This window comes from Maylandia zebra, linkage group LG13, assembly GCF_041146795.1.
Source record: "Maylandia zebra isolate NMK-2024a linkage group LG13, Mzebra_GT3a, whole genome shotgun sequence".
Classification (NCBI taxonomy): domain Eukaryota; kingdom Metazoa; phylum Chordata; class Actinopteri; order Cichliformes; family Cichlidae; genus Maylandia; species Maylandia zebra.
The window spans coordinates 24,208,746-24,235,779 of NC_135179.1; the positions used below are offsets into that span (position 1 = coordinate 24,208,746).

Sequence of the window (27,034 nt, forward strand, 5' to 3'; positions counted from 1 at the left end):
TAGTTAGTAGTTTCAGCTTTCAATTAGTTATTATTTTTAGTCCACTTCTTGTGTAATTTAGCTTACCTCAGCCTTTTCCGCTTAAGAAGCCACCCTTCCACTGAAGCCATTTCTGATGAGGCTTCAGTGAACAGGGCTTTTTAAGACAGGCTGCTAGTCACAAAGAGCCTAAAGATCCTATTTATAATTGCTCGTTCTTTGCTAAGTTGTCTGTTGACACAACACTGGTTCATCCTTTTGAGTTTGGAGCCTTTAATTTAACGATTCGTACGTCAGAGTTAGGTGGCTTTAAAAATCATTCTGGTGAAAATGATCGAGTATCAGTGTTGGACTGAAAAGCAGCCAATGTTTAAAAAAATCTTTAAAGAACTTCAGCAAGCCTGAAGAACACTCTTGTAAAACAACAACAACATAAGAAGGTCTGCCTCTTTGGAAGCAAGATAAAAAAGAAATAAGCGGCGTCTCGGGAAGAAATAAAAAAGGGGGCCACATTGAATGGCTGCTTGACGCTGCGCTGACAGAGTCGGTGAACTCATGACTAACGTTAAACATGACAAAATCCGCGGCCTATTTCCGACCTCTTACATAAACATTGTCTGTTGTGCCCTGAGACCTGACAAGTCTATTTCATAGCATCCTGCCAAAAAAGGGCTGTGAGACTGGGCTGCTGTCAGGACTGCACACAAATCCTGGGAGAATCCTCCAAAACAGAATGACTCAGACCGTGATTGGTTAGGAAAACGAGTTGTCTAAAAATCATCTGCACCGAGCCACACCTTGTTTACTCATGGCTCATGCTCTTGACCGGCATTCAAAGAGAATGATTGCTTCCTCACATACTGTAACCCAGCAATCATCATACGTCTGATGTTCACAGCGCTTCCTGGATAAAGGGGAAAAAAAGGAATAAAGTCAACTTTTTTGTAACAAACATAACTTGACAGGAGAAAAGGCTACGATAAGGGAGCGAGGGTAGTCGGAGCTGACACTGGGTTAAATACATTCGAGTTGCAGAAGTGAATTAGGGCAAAAAAAGGGAGCTCAAATGGAACAGACAAGCCTCGCTTCCTCCAGGGCGATTATGAAACTAGTCTTTACAGTGAAATGATTCTCCATTCTGATGTTTTCATGAAACATTTCTATTTCTGGACTGTCCTCCTATCACCCTCTCTAACCAAGCACACAAGCATCAAAACACGCTCGGCACACTGAGCATCACTCTGAGAGTTATTGCGGACGGCAGATGCAGTCATCCAAACATGGAAAGAGTGCAACGGTGAGTCTGCTCCTCCAATTCGAGACGCGCACTTCTATCAGTGGGGGAAAAAAGGGGGGAGAGTATAAAAACTGTACATGTATGCATGCATAGCCTTTTCCTGGTGTTCACAGAAAAAAACAAAAAAATGTAATCAGGGTTGAGTAACATTAGCGTTGCATAATTTGTCTTTGTTTCCTCTGGGACCGATGTGGAAACTGTACTGAACAAAAAGTCTTCTAACATCTATGTCTCGTTCCCTCCCATCTCCCCACAAAGCACAACAAGCTCTTCCCCCCAACCCCCTTTCTGCCGTCTTGGCCCTGTGGCGACAAATACTTCATGTTCGCCTTCCCTTACAGAGTGTAATCACCAGTCACTATGTGTGTGTATGCGTTGCAAATATTCTCAGATCACCCAGCCAAGTCTGCCCTGCCCCCGTCAGACAGCAAAACGCTTGCATGTGTAATTTTTGGCCCAGAGGGTTGATGAACGAAAAGAAACAGTTGGTGTGCATGTGTGTGTTGTCTACTTGTGCCAACATGTTTGTTTTTTTCCCTCTCTCTCTTATTCGTAGATGTGTGCGAGCCTGGAACGCTTTGTGTTTTTGGATCGCAAATCTCTGAGTGGTCTCCGGCCACCACCTCCGAGGAGGGTCAGAGGTCACGCCGCATATTGTCCCAATATGGAAGCCGCTCCTACAGCTCGGCAGCACAAAGGCTGGCCACACTGAGCCCTTTTGTCAGGCCTGCCAAAGACTCCAGTCGGGTCAACAACTCTGCCTTCAAACCAATTAACAAAGCATTTTTTGTTTGTGTCCCAAATACACACATTTAAAAGTGTGTTGCTCTAAAAAAAAAAAGAAAAAACACGCAAAATAGCAGAATCCTTCCCTCTTTAGTCTGTGCATAATCTCTAAAATAGTATCAGAACCATCTGGCTCAGCCCCAGCTGTTATGAGAGGATGGAGAGGAAGAGATGTAGTTGCTAGGAAGAGGATGGGTTAGGGGTGGTGGTGGTGAGCAGTGCATAAAAGGATGGAAATGGAGGGAGAGCCATGAAGGAGGAGGAGGTATCTGCTGTAAAATCCGGTTATGCAACCCTTTTTGTGTGGCTGGCGTATTGCATCTGTTAAAAATGGAGGAGGGGGAGAGGGGGAAAAAAAGGAAAACGGCTTTGCAATTAGCGCTCTGTGTCCTGAGGGTCCCGGTCTCCCCCAATCACATCGCTCTGTCCTACTCTCCCCGGCGTGCATGTTGCTAAGCAGATGATGTGACTCAGGAACACATGTGCTGCCATTCTTATGGTGTCAGCGTGGAGCGGGCACGCTGATCGCAGTGATCTGACGGCGCCTGCGTGCACGGTGATGTTTACTGGAACAGACCGGTCGTGGAAATTAATCCAATCTGGGTCGTTGTTTTTCCTCTGCCCAGAAGTGCTGTGAGAATGGAAGATGTGGATGAAGCCCCATGGGCCCCCCTTTCTTTTCCTCATATTTAAAGGTTTACCGCGACGTTGGGTGTGGTCTCCGATACGCGGGTGCTTCCTCTGTGGTGAGTCGGGTGTTTATGGGTCTGGCCCTGTTTCCTGACTCTCAGATAAGGACCACCCACCGAGTTAGGCTTCATCACTCCAAATCCGTCAGCAGCTAATGATCCTGTGGGAGGCTCCAAGATTCTTATGGCAGAGGAGTGATGCAATTACTCAGCATTTATCAAAATCCCCAGTAACACGACTGCTAAGAAAATCATAAACAGTAATATGTAATAAAGGAAAAGTGTTTCCCTTTCTTTGCACGATGCCTTGTTAACATATCTTGTTAGAGATATGTTAACAAAAGATATTAAAAAAATCTGCTGTGGTAACTCCTTTCATAAATACAACATGGAGGCATGTGTCCCCTCAGGCTTCGTTGTTGAAAGGGGCAAAATATGTCAGGTTCAAACAACCTAGCTTCGCCGAGGCCTTTTATCTCCATTGTTGCGCTAATTGTTATAGAGTTCTTTTCAGAGATTAATCCAAGCTGAAACTAGGCGGGTGTGTAATCTGAGCCTGAAAAGATTGGATGTTGAGGTTGTTCAATTAGGTCAGACAGCACTAAAATGATGCCTCGCAGAAACACTCTAGAGGAGGAAAAGTGCTCGCTAGCTGCTTGCATTGTATAAAAAGGAAATAAGATGCTGTATTTCATTGTTGCACACGGCCATGGTTAATGGTCTCCTTCCAGAGTGTGAATGGAAGGTATTTGTGTGAGAGTGTGATGCATTATTTAAGAGTAAACACAGTGGAGACAGGGAGGCCCAGCAGTGCTGGGGTAGTATTGATTGTGACAGGCCAGAGGAGACATGCACACCTCTCTTAAGTGTCTGGGGCTTCTCACAATGCCCCCACAAATCAACTTTTATTGCTCCGGCTTTGGAGTCTCCACAGTCAGCAGCATATCGGGCAAAGCAGCTTAGCAGAGATGGCCTGCGGCAGTCCCACCGTGGGCCTTAACGCTATCAATCGATCATTCTTCACCAGTCCCTAAGAAACAAAAACAAGCAGCCAAAAGACAACCAGGGGAGGGAGGTGGCTGAACTGGACTGTGTCACGCTGCTCCTGGCTGAGTGGAAAAACCCTGTCAGGTTTTATTTGTGAACAGTCCACCGCCTGTTCTGTGCTGCAGAAATTGAAACATTTGAGGGAGGAGAGGGAGAAGAAAAGTAATGAGAAAAACTTTCTGAAAGAGGTCGAATGAAATGTGGCCCCCCGGTGCCCCCACCCACCCGCTCACCCTCGCCTCCCCGCTCTCATCCTCCCTCCTCCAGCCCTCCTGCACATTCCTCTCCCCTCAGCAGATCTGGCATGCCCCACAGGAGGCGGCGGCAGCAGCAGCACAGTAATCTTTTCAAAAGGGCGGATTTGAGCGGCCGCCAGGGCAGCCGGCCAACTATTTCTCATTTGGAGCTGGCCTGGAGATGACCCTCCTGTTGGAGCCCCACTCTCAGGAAAAACAAAAACGCCAGTACCGAGTAAGGGAGCGCCTTGGCAACGCTGGGGAGCCAGGAACAGACTAGCTAAAGGAAAACAGGGAAACCGCAGGCCTGCTCTCAGGAACATCTGCACCGCCTTCCTGTGTAAAAAGAAAAAAAATTAAACCTAATACTGTCTGCATGAGCCCAAGGGACTTAACAAAAACATGGGAGGGCTGTGTTTCATTCTTTGTTTCTTGGAACTCTGTCTGTATGTCTTTTTTTTTCTCCCCTTTTGTCCATTTCCCTCTCTAACAATTTCCCGAGCCCAATAACCCCCCCAGCTTCTCTTCCCTCTCCACAGTCCTCCTCAGAGCCCTGGAACCTTGCACTTTCAATGGAAGCCCACCCTTGGCTGGGGAGGAGTTGGTCTGGGTCCCTGTTATGCTTGCTCAATGATGGATGGACAGGAAAACTAAGAATCCAAGTCCTGCATTCCTGCTTTTACAGTGGGGTGTGCGGGTGGGGAGAATTCCTGCATGCAATCACTATGTTTGACAGCGACTGCCATGACCTCCATCCAAAGCTGTGGTCAACCCTCAGACAAGAGTGCCCAGTAATTATTTGGGTGTTTCTTGCAAAAGTATCTGAAAAATCCAGCTTCCAGAAAAAAAGTGAAAACCAAGAATAAGAAGGACAGGACACGAGGAATTTCTGGAGGCTTAAAGGCTTTGAGTCAGACCTAAGACATCAGATTCCACATGCTGGGTTCAGATATCGTGTCTGTATGCAATGTTTAGTGCCACAGTGAGCCCTTACTTGGCCACTTGGCCAATAAGACACCCCTGTGGCCAGCTTTAGGAGAGAGACGACAACAAAGAAAGCCCTTATGTTTTCCCTCTAAACCCCATCTCCCCTTCCACCCCCCTCGCGCACACATACTCGCCACTAAAAAAAAAAATGCTCCAGTAAAAACTCATCACACATCTGCCAGATCCGCTGAGGCCTGCCTCCAATTATCCGCCCACCACGCTGGAATCCCAGGAAGGCTCTGTCCGGCAGAGCGTTTGATGTTGCCACGCAACATTTGACAGAGAACAGGGCGGCTTTGAAAATCGGAGTGTAAACTTGCCTGCCAAGTTTGACGTGAAGAGAGAGGGGATGGTGATGGTAGCGGGGGGGGGGTGGTGCAGCATTGAGGGGGTAGACAAGGAAAATGCCACTAGATGGAAAGCAGCTGCTGACGGCTGGGAAACATTGCTTTAAAAGGGCCCAAATGTTGTGCAGGCTTACCAAACCTCAGCCAAGTGGCCAGCATTTACCCTTCTGAGGCCCTCTGCTGATGTGTACAGAGCTGATTTGTGCCTACTAAAACTATTCACATTCTGGGCCTCAGACAGGCTTAAGCTGAACAGTCTTTGTGTTTAAGTGCAGAAAAACGAAGTGCAGGAAACTGGCGCAAAGGTATTGTTGACTTGCTGTTCTTCCAAATTAATGTTTATGTTATACTTTAGAGTTTTAGCAATGAGCTTCTAATAGTTCCTGTTAGAGCGAAGGTGGACCAGCACTACTTTGTCTATCTTTAGCACTAATTATAGTTTCAGAGCACTGTGACGGATGTAAAGTGAACCCATACCTGGATGCTGTGAACCTCCTGAGGCAAATGAGGTCACTCGAGCTTCAGTTTGTTTGGAGTCTTTCCCCATTACTGTATCAACATGATGATCTGGGAAGGTGACACCTAGGAGGCGTGCCTGTCATAAGAAGGGGTGGCAGCGCTTCACATAATGGCCAGGCCACGCCTCCAACACAAAGGAAAACAAGTACAGTGGAGGAACTGCATTTTTTCCCACGTTTACTGGTACAACCAGGTAAGGTGAGCCAAATAAGGCGCTGTGCAAATAACCGTCACTGGGCGCACACAAGCTTACACCCACCTCAACTAGTTATCAAAGTTTTTCTTTTGACTGTAAGTTTAGGTGTTCTTTAAAAAAAAAAAATGCAAAAACTCCCCCCTCGCCACCAAATTTGCATAGAAATACCATTCATTTCCATTTCAAGCTAAACCAAAGTCATACATGGGCACTCCTGTTCCCATGGCTGTTGAAAATGTGCCAGCGATCATGACAGATAATGTGTGAGATTTGAGTTTCACTGGCTTTAAGCCAATTTGTAAACTTCCCAGCTATCAAACAAGCTCAGCAAGATCTTCCCCCTTTGTTTACTGTAATCACCTGGAGTCATTATGTGAAACCATGGTATTCTGGCCGCGACTGACTAGCCCTGAAATAAAGCGCAAGTGAGCCGTGCGACTACGTAACGTTGCTCCCCTGTCAGTTGTAGCATGATATACCCTCATAATAAGCCCGAGTTGGCTCACATGGTGTAAGAATATCATTGATGACTTGCACATAACAGCAAATGGAAACTGAGCGATGACCCACGCCCACTGTTGTCTCCTGCAGGAGAGCAGCAGAAGTGATACACGACTCTTTATCTCTCTCCGTTTAAGCTACAGATAGTGTTTCACACTCTCTTCCGCACCAGAAAAGATCACATTGTCCTCTTTGACGTGCTGGGCCACACTATCTGCACAAACAGGTCCAGCTCACCGCCGCTCACACAGACATCGGCTTGTTTGACCGACACATAACACACGGAACATGTGACTCACACGGTGACATGCTGAATGCATTAAGACAGAGTGTAACATAAGGAAGAAGGCTAAGAAACTGAGGGCCTCTCTTTTCCAGAGGCAATAAAAGTAGTAATGTTAGCTACAGCGTTCCACAGATAGGGAAATCTTCAAATACGCGGCTGCTTGGGGGAAACTTTGAAACGTCTTTTCACATATGCTTCCATTAAATACACAGAAATTGATTGGAAATGCTTTAATCATTAACAATAAATCACATGATTAACGGAACAGCTATGTAGGTGTTAAAAGGCCCATTTTTCACAAATGACACGGTGTGTGGGATTTGTGGCTTTTGTGGTTAGTATATTTTTAAGTGGTCCTAGTTTCACTATTACTGTAGAATGACAGTTTTCAGATGAACACTATTAGGATGAGTGTTTCCTGCATCATCTCCTCTGTCAAGTTTGTTCATGAATCTGTACTTCTGTATTCCTTTCCTGTTTTACTATGTTCGGTGGCCCCCTGCTGCCTCCCCTGTTTCATTGTTTTGATTGTATACACCTGTGTCTACTTTGCTCCAGCTGTCTCCACTTCCCTAATCATCCCATGTGTATAAATAGTCCTGCCTCGGTCGTCATTCTTGTATTTGTGTGCTTGTTTGAGAGTTTTTTTTCTTTTGTTTTTTTCTTTTGTCCTTCATGATGTGGACAGTGTTGGACAAATAATCATCTTTTGTTTATTCAGTCTTTCTGCATTGTCCTCACCCCCGCATTCAACACACTGTGACAATAAACCGCTGATTAAACTGAAGGGGGTCGGCTAAATGTCTGAAACAGTCGAATGAAACCTGCCAAAATGTGGAAAGTTTTAATAAAACGTGAGTTCGACCCAGTGCACAACCGAGCAAGCTCCTCTCTGTAGTTTGCGAAAATGTTTCATAGTACCTGACCTGGCTGCTTCGTGAAATGTTGCCTTTCACAATCAGATTATCACACAACAGAGCAAATATATATATATAGCACGGCATGGGAATGGTTGGCAGTTTAATTTTATTTGGGGCTATGGCTGGGAGGCCATGGTGGGACTTTGAGATGCTGCAGTGGGAGCAGGAGTCAGATACAAAGTGCCGCAAGCAGACCTCAGACCTCTGGCTGACCTGTGAGTATTGACATAGTATAGCTAAATTTATTGCTTTTTTAACCATTGCAACAGCTTTTCAGCTGTGCCAACAACATGCAGCCTTTTCATCATTAAGCTGCGGTAGGTAGGCTGCTGAAAATGGGCCCACATAAAATGAGTCAGTCAGTATGATCATTGATTACAGTCATTGTCACTTACGTGTCAAGTCAGTTTCATGATATATTAGATAAAAACACCCAGAGTGCTTGTAACACCAAATATTTATATTTATTTTAGTTATATAAAATAAGACTCATATTTAAGAACATGAAAACTATTATATATATATATACATATACTCACTTGTAGAGTCATCTATTATAGCTAATTATATATCTGCATACATAAAAATAACAAATCAAGTAAAGTGTGATGCAAACAGCTGTCTGCCTGCACACGCTCGGTGGACACAAAATGGCGGAGGCAATTTGTGCACCCAGAGAAGGCTCTCTCTTCAGTCGAAAGTGAAAATAAATAAATAAGGAAGCAAATCGTGTTTGAATGGATTTACCCAAAGGGCATCAGCTGACTGTCTACAGCTGCTTTTGGCCCACTGGAGTGGTCTCCATGGCAACAGTCATTCCAAATCTGGCCGCTGCCTGCCTCGCTCCATCACAACAACAAATCCCATTGATGCGTCTCCGGAATGCGTCGGCCCGTTTCTATGGGAGACCCGAGGCCGTTTGTGCAGCTGCTCGGCGCTGAGTGAATGTACAGTTTCGGTGTTGACTTCGCCTCACTCTGCTGAAAGTAAACCACACAGAAAATACAAAAGTGGGCCTCTGGCAGTTTAACTCGCATATTTGCAAAGCTCAGAAAAGTGCATCTTCAAAGATTCTGCTCTGCCTGCTGCCCTTCGGTCCTTAGCTTTTAAATAGGGCCCTTCAAGTTCCTTATGAAAATTCACTGAATACAGACTTCAGTTCCCCCCCACCCCCAACATGAATCACACTCTACAGGATAATGTTTGAAGATGAAAATGTGTATTTAGCCCACACATGTTGTCATATCGGCCTTTTCTCTGGGCTTAAAAGCTATTTAGCACCAATCCAGCTGCATCTCAATCATTTGACACTAAGCTTTTCACTCATTAAGATGTAATTGCTGTTGTCAAGCAACTGGCACATCATTAGTCAAAAATTAATTGCTTCTCTGTGTAAAGCAGCCTCCCAATAATAAGTCGGTGTGTAAATAAAGACTGGAGGGGGCCTTGAAGTCAGACTAGTCAGGGCGAGGTACATACTGCACATCCAGTGAAGGATGAGTGACAAATTATGGAGCCTAATGAGAGAAAACTTACACCAAAGAGCTTCAAAGATGGTTTGTTTGACGACTGCTACACGCAGTAATTTCTGTGTGCAAGATTAATGAAACCTGCTTCAGATCTCTGGGGAAAGCACATTAAACTCCATTGCTCCCCTTTAGTCTAAGCTATGTGATTGCAGCATGAGGTTAAGGTAAATACGTGTCACCAGGATCCGCGTCAGGAGTGATGAAGTCAGCCCATCGTTTAACAGTTTATTCATGGTGTGTGGAGCTTGGCAACGATGAGAGATAGACGGGGAGGGACTGATATGGCTGTTCTAAAAGCATCTCTGGAAACCTAACTCGTAATATTGAGTTACTCTAATCAACTACTTCATGCTATTGATCCCGTTTCCTTCTGTGGCTGTCCAAGCAGTGAATGGATGTGAAGAGAACAGTGTGGTCTTTGTGCAAAGTCCCACCCCGCCCTGCTCAGTCCTCACTCCATCCACAGAGACTAGTAACCCAAGCTTCAAAGTCACGAGCTCCCCCCCCCTCCCTCTAAGCAGGTAACAAGACCAGCTGTCGCCATGGTTACAAGCCACAACCAGTCTCGAGACGAAGGGCGAAAGGACGGGAGGCGAGGTTCCAATCACAAGGACGACTCAATCACCCCTCTCCCAGCATCGGCTCTGCTGCACACAGGCAATTTCTTTCTTTGTGCAACATTTCTGCGCACACAAGATTCAATCTTCTTGTTGCCATCCGGCTAAATGACGTTCATCGGGGTGGGGGGAAAGGCAGGAACGCCTCAGAATAGCATGATTAACAGGCTGTAGTGGAGAGCAGAGCCTCAGCAACCAGTTACTGTGAGTCAGCTGTAGAGACACACACAGGCCATCTGCTGCTAACTCACAAATGATGCTTTCAGCCAAAAAGGGAAAATATGTAAAGGGCGTCATGACATGATGAATGCGCAGCAGTTCAACAGGATATTGGCTCATCAGTGTTTTCTGCATATTTTTTTTTCCAAGACTTGCCTCGGGAGTTTCAAATGGGCAGAACTTGAAATCCCCTTATGTAGCATAAATATGATTCATGCTGTTTCATGCAACTGTAAATATGTTTTGAATAGTATGATATAAAGCACTTCCCAGCTGTTTCAGTAACATGTAATGTTGTCCATGACGACACAAATAAGGCAAAACAATGGCCGGTAGACGCCACAGGAAGTCCTGATCCAGATATTTACTAGCTAGACTGGAAGAATTGGCCATTGGATTCCAGTGTTTCTCAGTGGATTTCAAGGCCAGTATTGCAGATTCCGATTTTAATGACCACTAAATCACTTTGATTTTTACATTTCACAATAATTAACACAAAAAAACACACACAGTGCATGTTTGAGGTGTATTTTTTTCACTCTCCACACTTAAAAAAAGTTATTTAACACAATTCAGTGGGCTACACACTGAATTTAGAGGATAGGAAAAAAGCATAGATCCTACATTCTAGTACTGATCCATTCTAGTGTCAATATTTAGATTGATCTGACCACCTCTATCAGTAGCTAACCACAGTGATATCATCATACAGAATGCGACAGCCGATATTTCACCTTCATTTATTTTCCCAAAAGCTAGGACACCTGTCACAGGGATAATTCACACAGGGTGTAATTTAGCTCGGGATTATCATAATGTATAATCATACATCCACACCAGGCAAATAGATGAACTGTTCATAGATCTGTTTGCGCCTTTATCGTGTTTATTTATCATTAATTAAGTGTTTAAATGTAGCTCATGAATGCTAAGTGAAAGGGATTAAACTAAAGTGTAGCATCTGTAGTAAACGCTCTGTCTGTCCACCCATCCATTCATCCAACCCCCAGCTCTGTTAGACTGTTGCTATGGAAACTGAGAGAGGGAGCCAGCTTTGAAATGTGATTCTGCCATAAAATTACAATGAATCCTATTTATATGGATACCTCATCAGCACTACAGCGTGTGATGACAATGCTCATCTACCTGCAAGGGAGATCTCCATATATATATATATATATATATATATATATATATATATATATATATATATATATATATGTATATATATATATATGTATATATATATATGTATATATATATATATATATATATATATATATATATATATATATATATATATATATATATATATACATACATATATATATATACATATATATATATACATATATATATATACATACACACACACACACTGTAATATCAGAGGTGGGAATATGCGAACTCCTATCAGCTACAAATGCAGGTGGAGCATGTTCTACACATCAGTAGCAACCAGTTCAGCCCCAGATGTTAACAACATTTTGATTACAGAAAAAAAAAATCACAGAGCAAAAACAGATGAGGCATTGTGAAATATTAATCAACTTTAAAAAGCTGCCCGTCTGATTATAATTTATTCAATCACACAATTAGCGCTGGTTAATTAGCATTGGTAACATTCTTGCATCAATCCTAATAACAACAATGCCGCCAAGTCTCTTTGAAATGCAAAACCTCTGGAAATGCTTTGTCCCGAACATGAAAGACATTTAGACAGCGAAATAATAAATTCCCCACAATGCTTGTCTCATCAGCATTATCATTATTCTTGTGAATAAGGATCTCTTGCAGACGTCTGTGAGGGATGAATCACTTCCATTCCCAACCCACGTTTCCTCATGCATAAATTCTCATTTGTTTCTGTATTAGGGTCATTCTGCAGTAAGTGTTTGTTTTACTTCTGATGATTGAATAACAACCTCGCGGCAGTGCCATGCTGTGTTTACCACATGTTGCTATGGTTCATGTGCTCCTTTAATTGGATTTTGTTGTTTCCTGGGAAACAAGGTAACCCACTGTATTGCTCAGCAACCTCACCAATTTACCTCGCGTGTGTTTGAGATGCACGCTGACGGGTTCGAGTTTGGCGTTCATCTTAGTTGAGACTAAATATAACTAAATGAGGCACCGGAGTGCAAGACTCAGGGGGGAAATGGAGCACGCTATTTTACGGCAATGCTGAGATGCGAATACAACGCCACATCCTTGCATTTAAATTCAGCAGGGCTGCTGGTGAACTCACGCAGGAGCATGGAGAGAGCGCTTGTGCGCGGGGGAGACAGGAGAGTGCTGTGTTCATGTGAACTGATGGGTGAATCATTACGAAGATAGCACACAAGCTGTTGGCTTTTAACTGGTGATGGTCAGGGCAGAGAGAGAAAGCACTGTGACAAGTGGCTTGTAATTACCACGGCTCGCTGCCCGACTCGGACCCCAGGAGCTGGGCACCTCTCATGCAGTCTTTCCCCATAAACAAGTGAAACAACAAAAAAAAGCAACAACAACACTAAAACGTCCTTGAGTTTGTCACTTGGGCTGCAAGTGGTCCTCTATCAGGAGCTTCCAGACTCTCGGTCCACTCAATGTCTGAGTGACTAATCGCTTAGTGGACAGGGAACAGGGTAAGCCCAGGGGCAGGGAGGAAAACTACTGCTTTTTTTCCATGTGTGTGGAGGGGAAAACTGCAGGAAAGTGTGGAGCATGAGTGACACAGAGGAGTGGTGGGAGGATGGTGGAGGATGAGTAGGATATGAAAGGAGGGACTGCCAGCAGCATATCAACACCCTTCAGTCTGCACAAAGTGATATCTGCCCATCTAGGTGCTCACAACCTCCATGTTTTTTTCCCCTAACAGTATTCAGGTGCCTTAGTTTTAGAGTGGTAAATTCTTTTAAGGAAAAAAGAGTATGTGCATTCGATAAATCATGCAGGATGAACGCTATGCAGTATTGATGTAGATGCCTGCAAACGCCACAATTATATAAGCTTGCCTGCATGTATGAATCTGTCTGCAGTGCTTTGTTTACAGCTCTATGTGCATGCGTGGATGTCTCACAGCCCTGCACAGCTGGTGTTTTGAGAGATGAAGAGGAGTCTGCCCCCCCTTTATCTGATATAGGAGATGATTGGAATATTAATGGAGTACGCAGAGCAAAGCACAAGCAATGCCCAGGCTGATTTATTCAGCAATCAGGAGAATGAATGCAAAATAAGACAAACACTGTCAAACATTCACCGTCACGTGGATGTTTTCTTCAGTGTCAAAACATTAGAAGTAAAGGACAAAATGAGAAATCCTACCTATGTTTTTGTTAGAGTGCTACCTTTTTTTCCCTCTTTGGCCTCAACACAAAAAAACGAAAAGTAAATAATGAAACACTGAGGTAAGAAACTGTTTCTCTTCAAAGGCCTCGTTTCATCACCCATTCGTTTATCATTCGCCACCTCTATCATCTCGCGGCGCCTCACGCTCGCTGTACCAGAGCCTCGAGCTCGCCGGCATCAATCAATCCACCTTCCCACACTCCGCTCATCCCTGTGAACCCACCCTGCACGGAAACTCGGGGACGGGAGCGCTGCTGTCATAACGGGCGAGATTAAAATAAAGGGGGGGGGAATAAAACCTTCAAAGGAAGCGATGCGGACGAGCCGGGCAAATAACGCTCCCGACACAAATGGCAGCTGCATTGACAGTATTTCATTTGTTACCTCGAAACAGCACGGCGTGATGCTGCTGATGACTAAACACACAGCATATTGTTAAAATGTCACCTGCTATTTTTACCACTGGGTTCACCATGACAGCGATCTCCTCAGCCCCCAGATGCATCGGCGCATTCAGGTGGCCACAAATGACGAGAGCCAAAAAAAAACAAACCCCAGAATGTATTCGGGTCAATTTCTCCGGGGATTTTTTGGGGGGCGAAAATATTTTTCATGCCATGTCAGCCAGTTCCATATTCACAGTCCAGACTTTATCAAGTTAGCATTTGAAGTGTACTTGTCCAATTTCATAGCACCAATCTATGCAGCAATCAGCTCATATTACTTGACAAGTTCAGCTTCGCATTTGACACCAATTAGTGAGCTCTTGTCAGGGATATTTTTAGCAGTGACAGACAGTGACCGCTTTGGAACATTAACAGCTGTGAAATGATCCTGAATGGCAGCATTTAACCATAACGCAGCATTAAGCTGCAGACAGACTGCAGAGCGTTGCTCTTTGAGAGCAAGTGTGTGTATGCAAGTGGTGCAGAGGGAGCCGGCTTCGGAGATGGTAGCCACTGCTCTTTGCTGGAGCCAGGCCAATGTCATTTCACAGCGCTAAGCCTTGTAAGATAAGATGGGGGACATCAGACCCTGACCAGCTCAAATGAATGGGATGTCACTTCTGCTTAGGAGCACGAGCCTTGTCCTCTACACCGGTGAATGCGTGTGTGTGTAGACTCTAAACAGAGAGGACACATCCAATCCCAAGGAAAGGGTTCCACTGTCCCTACCCCGCGTGGTCAGGTGTAATAAGATTTCCCCACCGTGCTGGGAGAAAGAGGCAGGACATCTGCTCAATGATAGTTGATTTTTAATCTGGCCCGGGTAATTGCCCCGAAACGATGGTACTGCCTGAGTCCTGGAGGATTTTCACTGAAGCCTCAGGCAGGTTTGAACAGGTGGGTCTGCTCCTTTGCCTTCAGAAGCTGAACACTTCTAATTTTAATTTTACACAAACAGATATTTGCACATAAAAACAGGTACAACGTGAATCTGGCAGAGGTCTAATTAGTCATGTCGGTGGTGCCAGCGCAATCTCAGACTGGCCACAGATCATCTAAAGGTTACCCTCCTCAGATGAGGTTGAAAGGTTGTTTATTTCAGACTGTGGGCTGGGGGTGTTGCTGTGGCAACCCTTTTCATGGGTCTGGCACCAGCGAGCACCAGGGCGGAGCTTGGCGTCGGCCTGGGAGGCAGCAGGCACACAGGTGCCCCGGTCCGAGCAGCTGCCTCCCCCGTCAGATAAAGAGCGGCTTGTTGTTTTCTCCCTTTTCCCCCCAACGTACACATCAATCTCCCTCGCCCTTTTCACTTCTCCGTCTCTTCTCTCTTCTCTTCCCCTTTTTTCTTCTTGGCCTTTGATCAGGGATTGGATTTGCTGGTAGAATGACAGAGGCAGGAAGTGCTCGGAGGCACAGGAGGGGCTGGGGGGGCCCCAGGGCCGGGGCCAGTGCTGTCCACAGTGCTCTCTGTTTCCCAAGCCTGCGTCATTCCTGGCCTGGCCTGGCCTGGCCCTGTAGTCACAGAGCCTGGCTTTCAGCCTTGACTCTCATCACAGTCTATCTGTCAGAGTGGCCCAGTCACAACAGCTCAGGCCCACGGATCACAAAGAAAGGGGGGTAGGGGGGTGGATACTAAGGATAAAGCCAAAAGCACAAGAGCATCATGTATAAATCCACAAATAACAAAGGTAGCTCCTCTGTGTCCCCAGGCTGGATTATGGCCTCTGACCCACCCATTCTGTACAGCGTTTGGCTTTTCAAATACTCGGGTAACTTACAATTTAGCAGCTGCCACCTCAAAAGCAACAATAAAAAGGAGATGCCAAAAAAAAGTCACAACACCAGCAATTAAAATCTATTACTAAAGCTTAGGGCAAAAAATTATCTTGAAATGAGTTCAACTGGAGCCCAGTGCCCTCGGTCCCCTTATTATTTCAGCTGAACTGTGTACAAGAATCTGAAAGTGGGCACATGATCATCACATGTTGCTGTTTTAAGCTATCTAAAGTGCACTGTATGTACAAGCAACAGCGAAAAGGAAAAATATAGTTACAGCATAACTCAAAGTGTGCAGTAGAGTGCTGTTAAAACAGCAGGAGACACTCAAGCTTTTGGTTTATCAGTAAAAAACCCGTTATGTATTTTACCAAGGATAATAAACTTTCTTATCTAGAGTTAGCATGCCTAGCTTAGCATAAAGACTGTAAACAACGAGCGACTGCTAGCCTGTAGCTCTCTCTAAAGTAAACGTAAAAATAAAATGCCTACCAGCAAATTTTAAGCTAATGACTCAACGTGTTAGAATTAATTTGGTTAAACAAAAAATGAACTCTGATGTACACCAAGTAGAAAAAAAGCCTTTTTCCACACACATGTGATATCTACAGGAACCTTCATTACGTCAGTGCACTGTAAACTGCCCCCCACCCCTTTGCAGCTGTAACAGTGTGTGTGGATGTTTTTTTCGCTCATTCATCCAGAAGTGCATTTGCAAGCTCAGACACTGTCATTAGACGCTTGCAATCCCTGCTCTAGTTCATCCCAGAGGTGTTTGATGGGGTTGAGGTCAGGGCTCTGTGCGGACCACTCAAATTCTTCTACACCAAACTCATCCAACCACGTCTTTATGGACATGCTTTCTCTTCCAGAACAGTCATGCTGGAACAGAAAAAAGGCCTTCCCAAAACTGTTCCCACAAAGTTGGAAAAATAAAATTGTCCAGAATGTCTCGGTGAGTTGAAGCAATACGATTTCTCTTCACAGGCCAAAGCTGAGAAAAACAATAATTAAGAAGGTGCGGTCAAATACTTTTGTCTATATAGTGTATTTGTCAGTAGAGCTGGGCTGGAGGCTTTTCTCTTTTGTAGTTATTGGTTATAAGTTATGATAACTGCCCTCTGACTGCGTGATATCATTATGATGTACCAGTGACTTAAAGTTGCATTTTTTTCAAATGGCCAGCAGGAAGGACGACTCCCCTGTTTGCGAGACGGCATTCGGTCATATGAGAAGACGACCCTCTGCTCCCGTGTCGCTGACCTCAGTAAACACTTTCCTGATGCGTTTATGGGCTCAATTGTGAGGCTAAAGTCTCATTTTAAGCAAAAAAAACCAACCCAAAAACAATATATACAGGTATGCTTTATGGGGGCAAGCTTGCAGAATTCTTTGTTTTTGGGTTGTTGTTTTTTAGTTGGGTCCAAACCTCATTAACACCCAGTTTCAAATATAGAGCAAAAAAAGGATGAGGGTTAACTAACACGTGAAACTTCCTGAAAGCCTTCTACCGTCCTCAGTCTTATTCGTGCAATACAGTTTTAAGCAACATAATGTGATATAATGTGTGGTTTTGTCCATTTTGCGGGGGGCTCATGCGTAAGTGCGTGTGAAAGGCTAGCACCGTGCGTCTTCTTGACCTTGTGTACATTACAGTACATGTGCTGGAGCACTTGCTGACAGCAGGGCGGCAGACCTGCACAAACACTGCCGTCCACGAGAGATCTGCCCTCCCTCCACTGTTTACTGTCCGGCTTATCCCGTTTATTTTTTTCAGCTGCAAAACACTACTCTGTGAGCGATCTGTTTAACATGGCCCGCAGCCAGGAAAAAAAGGAGGAAAAAAAGTGTTCCCAGTGATTTCAAGAAACCTGCCATAGTGGTCATGGAGGCCATGATGATGACATGTCAGCGCAAGGCTAACACAGCACAGACCCTACAGTCACAACTCAGCACAAACCGTAGCCTTGACAGTTTGCACAAGCTGTACCCGCGTGTGCTTTCATTGATTCAAGTCAATAAGAGATAAGTGGCAGAGCAGAGCTGCTGGATTAGGATGAAACACTTAAATAAATGAGTGACCCGCAGGATTGTAATGTATGACTGCATAGTTGCACTTTGTCTAATTCCAAATTTATTTGAGCCTCACAGATTTTGGCAGGAACAGTCTTTTTCTTTTTTTTCCTTGCCTTCCTCTGAGAGAGGGTAAAGTTCAGTTGATCTCCCTTCAAATCGCTCCAAATATCTTTTGGAGCCAATTCAAAATAAGCACGAAGCATTCCTGCTCCAACATTGTAAAAATCCAAGGCAGCTGTTTTTTGCTTTTAAAGCTTATCTTCCCCATGTAAAGACATCTCAGGGCTCCTAGCAAGCACAATAGCCAGCGGTGGCCAAGTTGAGATAAACAAAAAAAAAGAGAGAGAGAAAAAAAGCCACATTTTAAACTCACGAAATTATTTCCCTGTCCCCCTGAAAAAATTCTCTCAGACAGAGCGAGGAGTGAACACTTTAGTTTATACAAATGTAACACTATAACTGTGCAGTAATTTCTTTGGCAGCCGCCCGAGCTGGCGTGTTTTTGAGAGTCATCTAGCTGCTGAGGGATTACAAGCTGTTCAAAGGCTCCGAAGGTATGTGGGTTTGGACGGCTGATGTTTTTCCACAGCAGTAAATGGTATTGCAGTTAATTCTGTATTTTGGCACCGATCTGCAGCTGGGAAACAACCTCTCAGTGCCAGAAGCTGTTTATTATTGCAGAGAGCTTTTACCCAAAATGGCCATTCAGCTACTGTGGTGTCCGTGTTGTTCTGACCTGGTTGCATAGTAACCAAGCAAGAACGTGGCAGACTGGAAGATAAACATGAGCATGAGCGCAAGCTCACATATGCGCCCACATATGCACGCAGTGTTGTTTGCACAGTGTACAAACACAGCAGGCCCTATGTATTTAAGAGAGTGTGAAAGTTCACAATAGAAATAAAGGAGGGAGAGTCTGGCTTTATCTTCAGCAAGACACTGATGCAGCACTTTTTCCAGAGTAGTCACACATGCATGAATATCCCAAGCTGCACATTAAGTAGTTATCATACTCAACCATGGTGAAATCCCCCCCCCCACCCCACCCGTCGTTCCCATATTGTATTTGGAGCAGCTGAGATTTGTCTGTATTTTTAGCTGAATCCTTTACGCAGGCTATTTTCCCCCCCACTCTGTGCTAGAACGGAACAAATGTATATCCGGATATAGTTACAAGCCATCATCAGAGCAGGAAAACGACACGGAGAGAAAAATAGCAGGAATTGCATGCGGCAAGCAGAGCAGGCATGGGTTAACAGCGGACTCTGAGCTTTCATTTCCTCTTCTGTTCCATCTGAACAAACAAGGCGGGTGACCTGACAGAGCGCGCAGGGGTGGGGCAGGGTGGGGTGGAGGGGTGGTGGTGGGTGGAGGTTGGGGTGGGGTGAGGGGTAGCGGGTGAGGGGGGGTGCACCGTGACTGGAATATAACCAAAGAGAGAGGAGAAGAAGAAGGGGAGGGAGAGGACAAGCGCACCACGTGACGGTGAAAAGCCTGCAGGCTGCTGTGCTGGGAAAGGCAGAGACATCCCCCCATATTGACGCTGCCGTTTCACCACAACAACAGTTCTGGGAAATGGCCGCCGTCTGTACTGTAGCTGCTATTTACATGGGACTGATTCAGCCCGGCTTATCGCTTTCATCACCAGCTACAGCGGCTGGCTGGTCTGACCTTTCCCTCCTCCCGCTTTTTTTTCTTAATGCCCTCTGTAAAGGTTTATGTTGCATGAATGAAAAATAGAAAAACAGGGGGAAAAAAACCCAATGAAAATAAGAAAAACAAGACAAATATAAAGCAAGTTAGAGTTAGGGATGGTCAGAGATTAGATTGGGGTAGGGGAGGGGGAGGAGGAAGAGGACGGGGGGGTGGAGTGCTCAGTCTGAAACAGAAGCACTGGAGACATGAGTCATGGCAAGCAGTCTCCCAGGGGGCTTGTTGGTGCAGTCTATATATGGAAATAGCAGAAAAACAGCGGCTTCCCTCGCCCACCCAGGACCAGGTTATGCCTTATTAGAATTTGATGGCTTATGACAGCAGCTGCTTAGTTTAGCCGCAGCTTGAACTTCACTTCTTTTTTCTTTTTTTAAACCAAGAAAAATGTATGTAAATAAACATATACGCATTAAGCTGCTTACTGTCAGAAACATCATCCTGGGATGCGAGAATTTGTTACCGAATTCAGCTCTGAAAAGCTCGTTGTTGTTTTTTCCTTTGCCACAGTAGGTGCAACCTATGTCTGTTAAAATAAGTTGATGAGTGACGTGAACTACTTAACTTGGCTCCTTGGTTTCCCCTTGGCTTACCAGGCTGTGGAGCTGGCCTACATCAAACATCGCAGGATATCTGGGACAACCTCTAAAAAAAATTTAAAAAGGCTGTCTCGTAAAAGTGACCGATGGGGAAGGACAGCCTTAGCAAAGGCTTCTAAATAAAAAACAAAATCATGTGATGTGATGACTATAGTGCTATATTTACATCCAGTTTTCAGCTGCTTTACTTAAACTTCTCTTCTGCTTTAATGCAAACATAACAGATAAACTAATGAATGCAATACATTAACAACTGAATCAATTCCAACACTATGACTTGTGTCTGTTGGGCCCTCCTAGCTGTATTTTCCTACCCTTTAGATTTATCTTATGACCTTCGGAAACTACCAGTATAAATAACTTACAGATGTATTATATATATATATATATATATATATATATATATATATATATATATATATATATATATATATATATATATATATATATATATAGTAAAAGTAGCTTCAGGTTGGACAATAGTATGTCTAGGATAAGTAATCTTACTTAAGTACATCTTGCTGATTTACCTCTATACCTTCCCAGACGCAAGACTACTGATGAAAATTTAAAAATGAGGTATATATGCTCTGCCTTTGTCTCTCCTGGCCACACTACCTGCCAGCATGATGCCATCAGAGGCAGCGTCACGTCATGTCGTTGCTCGTGGCTGCTGGGCTGCCGCCAGTAGCGCCGCACCACCTGCTCCCACCCCTCCCTCTCCTTCCTTCCTACCTCTGGGTGCAATCTGCCCACCTGCTTCCATGGTAAGCAGACACACCCTGCCCCACAGTTCCTCCCTCCTAGCCTGCGGCTAAAGGGGAGCTAGTCTGCACAGGAGCGCAGATGCAAACAGAGCTCCAGCATGCCTGGCCACCATACCAGAGGAGGGAGGGATCACCGTAGCTGTGGGCCTTTTGTTTAGCTTTTAAAAAAGAAAAACTCCCTGCCAGGTCGTGTTTGCTCTTGTTTTGTTTTTTTCTTTTTTCACCTGTCGTCAAACTGCTCTCTTTCATCTGCAGGGTTCATCCTCGAGATCATCCCCTCGAGGCAGTGAAGACATTATCTCAGTGGAGTAAAAAGCTAGAGGTAAAGTGACAGAGCTAGTTTTAAGTGCCTCTCTGAAAACACCACAGAAGCCCTTTGGCTGTTTCTGTCTCTGTCTCTTTTTAAAAAAAATTTAAGCACAGCAAAGCTTTCAGATTGGATTAAAATGAACAGAAGGTGTTTGCAAGTGAGGAGTCGTGGCTCCCTGCTGAAGGCTAGCCCCGTGTTTGTTGTTGGCGTTGTTGTTATAGTCATAATATTGTGCGTTTATCTGGAGATGATGCTGACGTTCCCGTGGTGACTGATACTAGACAGCTCTGCTGTTTCATCAGATGCCGGTGTAATCTTTTGGGCAGAAAATGAATAAATGTCTGGAACAATTTGCCAATTCAGTGTGTGGTTGTGTGCTTTTTTTTTTATCCCATTTTATTTCAGAGCATTTATAAGTGAAAGCATCTTCTCTCATGCATATATTCACATTTGCTATGGTGCTCTATGATTGGCCTTAAAGCTAACATATTACAGGATGTTATTATTAACAGCAAATGGTAATTTCATCTGAGAAACAACAAAACAGCTCCCTTGATTTCCATAAAAGCTTAAACAACAACGATTTCTAATACATGGCCTCATTCTCAATAGAAAGCTTCCACTTCACGGCCTATTTTGTCCTGTCAGACTGCAAACACCCTTGATGCAAAAAAGATCTGTAGTTTGTTTAGTATATGATGCAACCCAACAGCAACTCCGTAATAATACAGCAGAGCAGCAGTAATAATGTGTTTTTAGTTTCAGTTTATAGGCTTTATTTGTTTTTCCTCCAGCTAGATGAGAGCAATGCTGCTTCAGCATGGTGTAAACAGCCCACAGGGGCTCATTCTTAAACATAGTCCTCCTCCATAAACTGATTCCACCGCAGGGCTTTGGCTCTCCGTCCCAGCAGCCCTCTGGCCCACATGACAACAGGCGGCCTGTTTTTCACTGCAACATAGCAACACTGCCCTGAGCTAACGTTGACCCTTGACAGTCAAAACATATTATTGGGCCAGGTGACTGTCGCATTTCACTAAGCAACAGAAAATACTCGGGGGGGGAGGGTTCTGTAGGTGTTCACACCGGGTGTTGAACTTCAAAGGTGAGATTTGAATAAACAAGGTGAGCAGACGCCACGTATTTGCTTTATTAAACAGCAATTTTCCAAAGAGGAATTGTAAACAAAATAGCTCAGTGTGAGCTCAGGGTCATGGGAAGAGCTGGAGAAGCCAGAATCGAGTCTGGAAGTTCAAAGCCGTTGAGGCAGCCTAGGCCTCTACTGTAAGTCTGATTCATCTTTGCAAGGTTAAAGACTCGGGAAGACAAATGCACGGCCCCTCACGGCCGAGCCTTATCCAGCCAATCTCTACCCGCAGGAAGACAGAGTTGTTCTTTTCCATTATCACCACAGGGGCTTGAGTCATTGCAGAAGACTCGTCGCCCACTGCGGCGCTGCAGCACCAGCATAAGTCTCAAAGAGACAGAAAGAAAGCAGGAGAGATAATTCACCAGCGCGTCCTTACGCCCCCTTCAACAGTCTGTTGTTTGTCCTCAAAGACGATGTGTGTGTGTTTATATGCCCTCATACATATCAATTACTTACAACTTGGACAGTGTCATTCTCAAGGTGCCTGAAAATTAGGTTTCAATGTCAGCTGGGAGGCGCGTTCCTGACAAAAATAAGGGAGCTTTCACCTCCAGGCTGTTGAGCCTCCCTGCCGGGACGCAGCGAGTGAGCCCAAAACCCTCCCACCTAAACAGCAGTGAAATCCAGGCTTACACAAGCAACGTATTCCTCTTGCATCAGCAAATGAGCGTCTTTCGACATAACCGTTGAGCTGTCAGCAACTATGTAGAGAGTTTTAAGGGGAAGTGAAACCTCTATGTGCCTTGTTGTTGCTAGAGCACATGGAGGATTGGATTCCTGAACACTCGGACAGCAAATATGGCGTCACCCTCTCTCTGAGTCAGAGACACAGTGTGCCCTGGATGAACTTCCTGTTTCAGACTGCCACAGATATAGGGTTTCTCCAGCCCAGCCACACACAGGAAGTGAGTCATACTTATTCACCAGTTGTCTACTGGCTGCAGACTCTTCAAGCCCCAGAGTGACAGGCCGTGGAGGGGACCAAATTAGCTTCTGAAACTTTAATCTCCTACAACTCAATTATTTAATATCTGAGCCACCCACTTCAAAGGAATACCTCGGCTCCCTCCTCTCCAACTGCCTTGATGGAGGCTTTCAATCCCGTCTCCTGGAGGACTCACCCATTTTATATCTCTACCCTGCGGTTTGAATGACGCTCGGCTGAAATCTTACAGTGCTCCCTGAAATCCGAGATATACTGCGCTAATAAACCACAGTGCATTAAGAGCTGTGGGAGCTGGAGGTGAAATTATAGTATAAAAGTTCACTTCTGTCACTATGTATTTACCCCATTCTAATTTTGGATTACCGGCCAATTGTAAAACAAAATCATTTGCAGCTGCCAAGCGTAATCTCTTCACACTCAAAACAGCAAGAGGAGGAAGCAATTACCGTGATTTGGAATGGAGCACAAATACAAAAGCCTAATGGAAATATGAAAAAAACTTATGTAATAAATAGGAGATTTAATGCCAGCAGCAGTGAGAAACTTAGAAATACACTGGATGACTGAATTTGTGAGTCAAAGTAAGAGTTTCCGTACAACTAAAAACATTTCCAAAGTGCAAACAAGGTCCCTGCTTGTGTTAATATTCATAATGGGGATGAGGTCAGTGAAATGAGTGGGCAGCAAAGGTAAAGATCAAAAATAACCTTGAGACCAGGGTCATAAATTATTTTGAAACTGACCTTGATTTTTGTCTCACGCAGCCACACAACACATTTCCAGACCTGCATAGCTATTGGCTCTGTGGAAAAGTGGATCAGAGAAGTGGAAAGTTAATCCCCAAGACCCTGAGACAAGAAGAGGAGGGGGGGGGGGGGGGGGGGGGGGCTGGCAACTGCCAAAAAGGCATGGGGGCTTTCTGTCTCTGCAGATTCACATGCAGACACGCATGTCCTGCTGCAGTGACTACGAAAAAAAGCCACACAACTGAGATTAAAATGACCACGCTCGGTTGGACGTTTGAAACCCACTTTGTATTTTTATGAAAATATAAAATCTTTATCATGCATAAATGGCGCGCTCAAATAAACTGCCACATGTAGTTTGAATTTTACTTCATAATTTCATGATTTGCATGCTTTCGGCCATGTACCTGATATTACGTGATCCAGTGGTGGTGGTGTTCCTGTCGCAACATAGTAATGTTGGTCCGGGATCAACATTGCAACAACATTGTTGTTGTGATGTCATAGCCTTGCAATGTGGAGGAAAAGGGAAGAACACTGTCTTTGTTTATATAAAACTGTCTCCTGAAACAAATGGTAAGCATTTCAAGTGTTTTCTTTATCAACTTATGCCATATAACAAATCTATTATTACGTTAGGTTTGCTGTTAGCCAAATTTAGGTCACTCATGTTGGTTGGCTTGTGATAGCTTTTAAGTAACATTAGCCAATTTCTTGGCTAATGCTAATGTAATCGGTTAGTTGTAAAGTTTATCCTGGACCAACATTGTTCTGATGCTGTAGGAACACCACCAATATTGGGATATTAGATTGTTACAGACTTTTTAAATAACATTACAGTCAAGTTAGTAGAAAGAGAGAACCCACTTACCTCTTGGTCTTTCTCAGATGACGTCATGGATACACTGCTTAACGGTTTTCTGCAATATCGGACTTGATGCAGTACCATTCAATCAATTTCCAGTTTGTGGCGCACTTTTACAGTTTCATGAGAAACCACAGAGTGACTGGTGAGTGTTGGGAGACAAGTCACATGCAACTGAAGCAATCACAAGGAGTTTAGCGCCAACCAGCTCGGGATTACCCCTTTATTACCCAGTGACCAGTGGTCTCCTGGCCTGTCTGACTGTGGCCTTATGAACTTGTTCTTACGTTGTCATTCATCCAAAATGGTAGCCAAAACAAGGTCATGTGGTGACATGTGTGGTTGTTACAGTCATGTGAAAACTTCAAAAGGCTAACTTTCGCTAGCATCATAGACTGCATGTTCCTTTTTTTTACATTTCCAAAACAGCTGAAAATTAATTTAGTGATAAAGAAGAAAACTAACAACAAAGCCTACCATATGCTCCTTAGCTAACGTATTGCTAAGCTTTAAACATTCAGTTAGCAGTTTGAGTTTATTTTTTTGACTAGCTAAGCGCTATCCTTAACCTAATTAACTTTATATACCTGCTATGCCATGTTAGCCAGCAAGTTGAAGAAATATTTATCTTTTTTCCAAATTCTTTGCTATTTGTTGTGTTTGTTATGAAATTGTTTGAATTTTCTTAGTGAAAACACAAACAAACTTGAAGCAAGTAAACAGCTAATAAGTATTTCTTGTCTTGAATATTTATTGAGAACCAGTATGTCAATGCTAATACTTAGCCCAACATAAATCCCATAAAAAAAAAGCAATATTTAGACTTTTGTTTTCTATATGCATTTAATAAAGTACTATTTATTGATTGATGAGATTTGACAGGTTATGTTAAGTGGGATTTTTTTTTTTATTTGGTCCCTTGGCAGAATAGCTGTTTCCAGTCTTTACCCTAAGCTAGCTAGCTAACAGGTATTTTGGGGGGAAATTGTCTTTGAAAATGCTAAACTATTCTAATGTAAAAGTTGCCTTTTCTGCATAAATATAATATTAAATCTTCATCTGGCAAAAAAAAAAGAAGAAGCTTTTTTTCAGAATAGGCATGAACCTTTTAAAGACTGGATTTTTAAGTCTATTGTCTAGCCTTACTACGCAGCCATCTTTCATAATAGTAAACAGGAACAACCAAGTCTGCCAGCATCGCATCATATCTGGCACCATCCGCCTGGAACAGATGGTTTTTCAGGCAGACTATATTAAATGTACCTAATGAGCCAGAGCACGCATGATCTCATGCTAGCCTACTTCCATTCTTAATCTCCCTATATTGTGTGCATGAGAATGGTCCCGCCAATATCTGTGCACTAATTCAGAGGGTGCGTGCATACAAATGCAGATGTGTCTGTATGGGTGCAGGATGCTAGATATTCTCCACTCTCTTAAAAGCCTTTTCAAAGTGGAATGACTCTATCAGGGGAACAATGAGCCCTGCAATGTGACAAAGGTTCACACTGACACGCTTTCCTAAATTAGGCTGTTCATGCGCAGGAGGGAAGTGAGCCCTGCTCCTATTCTTCTCCTCTTCTCGAGGGTCATTGTGTAGACAGGAAAGGCCACAGAGACATATGACTTGACATGCTCTCTAAAGTAGGTTGAGGGCACTCTAATTGCATATACGGGAAATGCAGAGGGACACTTTTTAAGCCGTGCATCATAGGAGAAATGACTTATAATAATAGTAATAGTAATAGCTAATAGTTTCTTTATTATCATAGGTGACATCATTCCCAAAGGAGTGTAGATGAAGCCCTTATTTACTGATGCACTAATGATTCTTCAGTTATCAACAACACAGTCACCTTAAAGTACACATCTCTCAGAGACAGCTGGAAAAGCAAACAGCCCCACCTCCACTTCACCTTTCGCCCCCAAACAACCCAGGGACCTTTAGCATGTGAAAATTATGACCTTAACTGATTGGTGTCATCATGAGATAACCGGCATTACATCAAATCCTGTTGCTCTGCACCGTGTGTTCTGCATTCACGTAAACACAGGCCGGTCGCAAAATGTTGCAACACTGTGGCAGGGAGCTGCAGATGTGAGCGGAGAGGCCTTTGAAGGATCACAGCCGGGCCCTTCTTGATTGCAGCGTCTTGCC

General features: G+C 44.1%; 1 long non-coding RNA gene across 1 annotated transcript; it reads right to left on the minus strand.

Annotated features, from left to right (window-relative positions):
- Window positions 1-8,345: 8,345 nt before the first annotated feature.
- Window positions 8,346-25,377, minus strand: LOC143421811 (uncharacterized). The gene is made up of 3 exons (XR_013101398.1): window positions 24,883-25,377; window positions 24,009-24,067; window positions 8,346-8,770 (listed from the first exon to the last, which is right to left on the minus strand). It is a non-coding gene; the product is annotated as an uncharacterized LOC143421811 (long non-coding RNA).
- Between the last annotated feature and the right edge of the window lie 1,657 nt (window positions 25,378-27,034).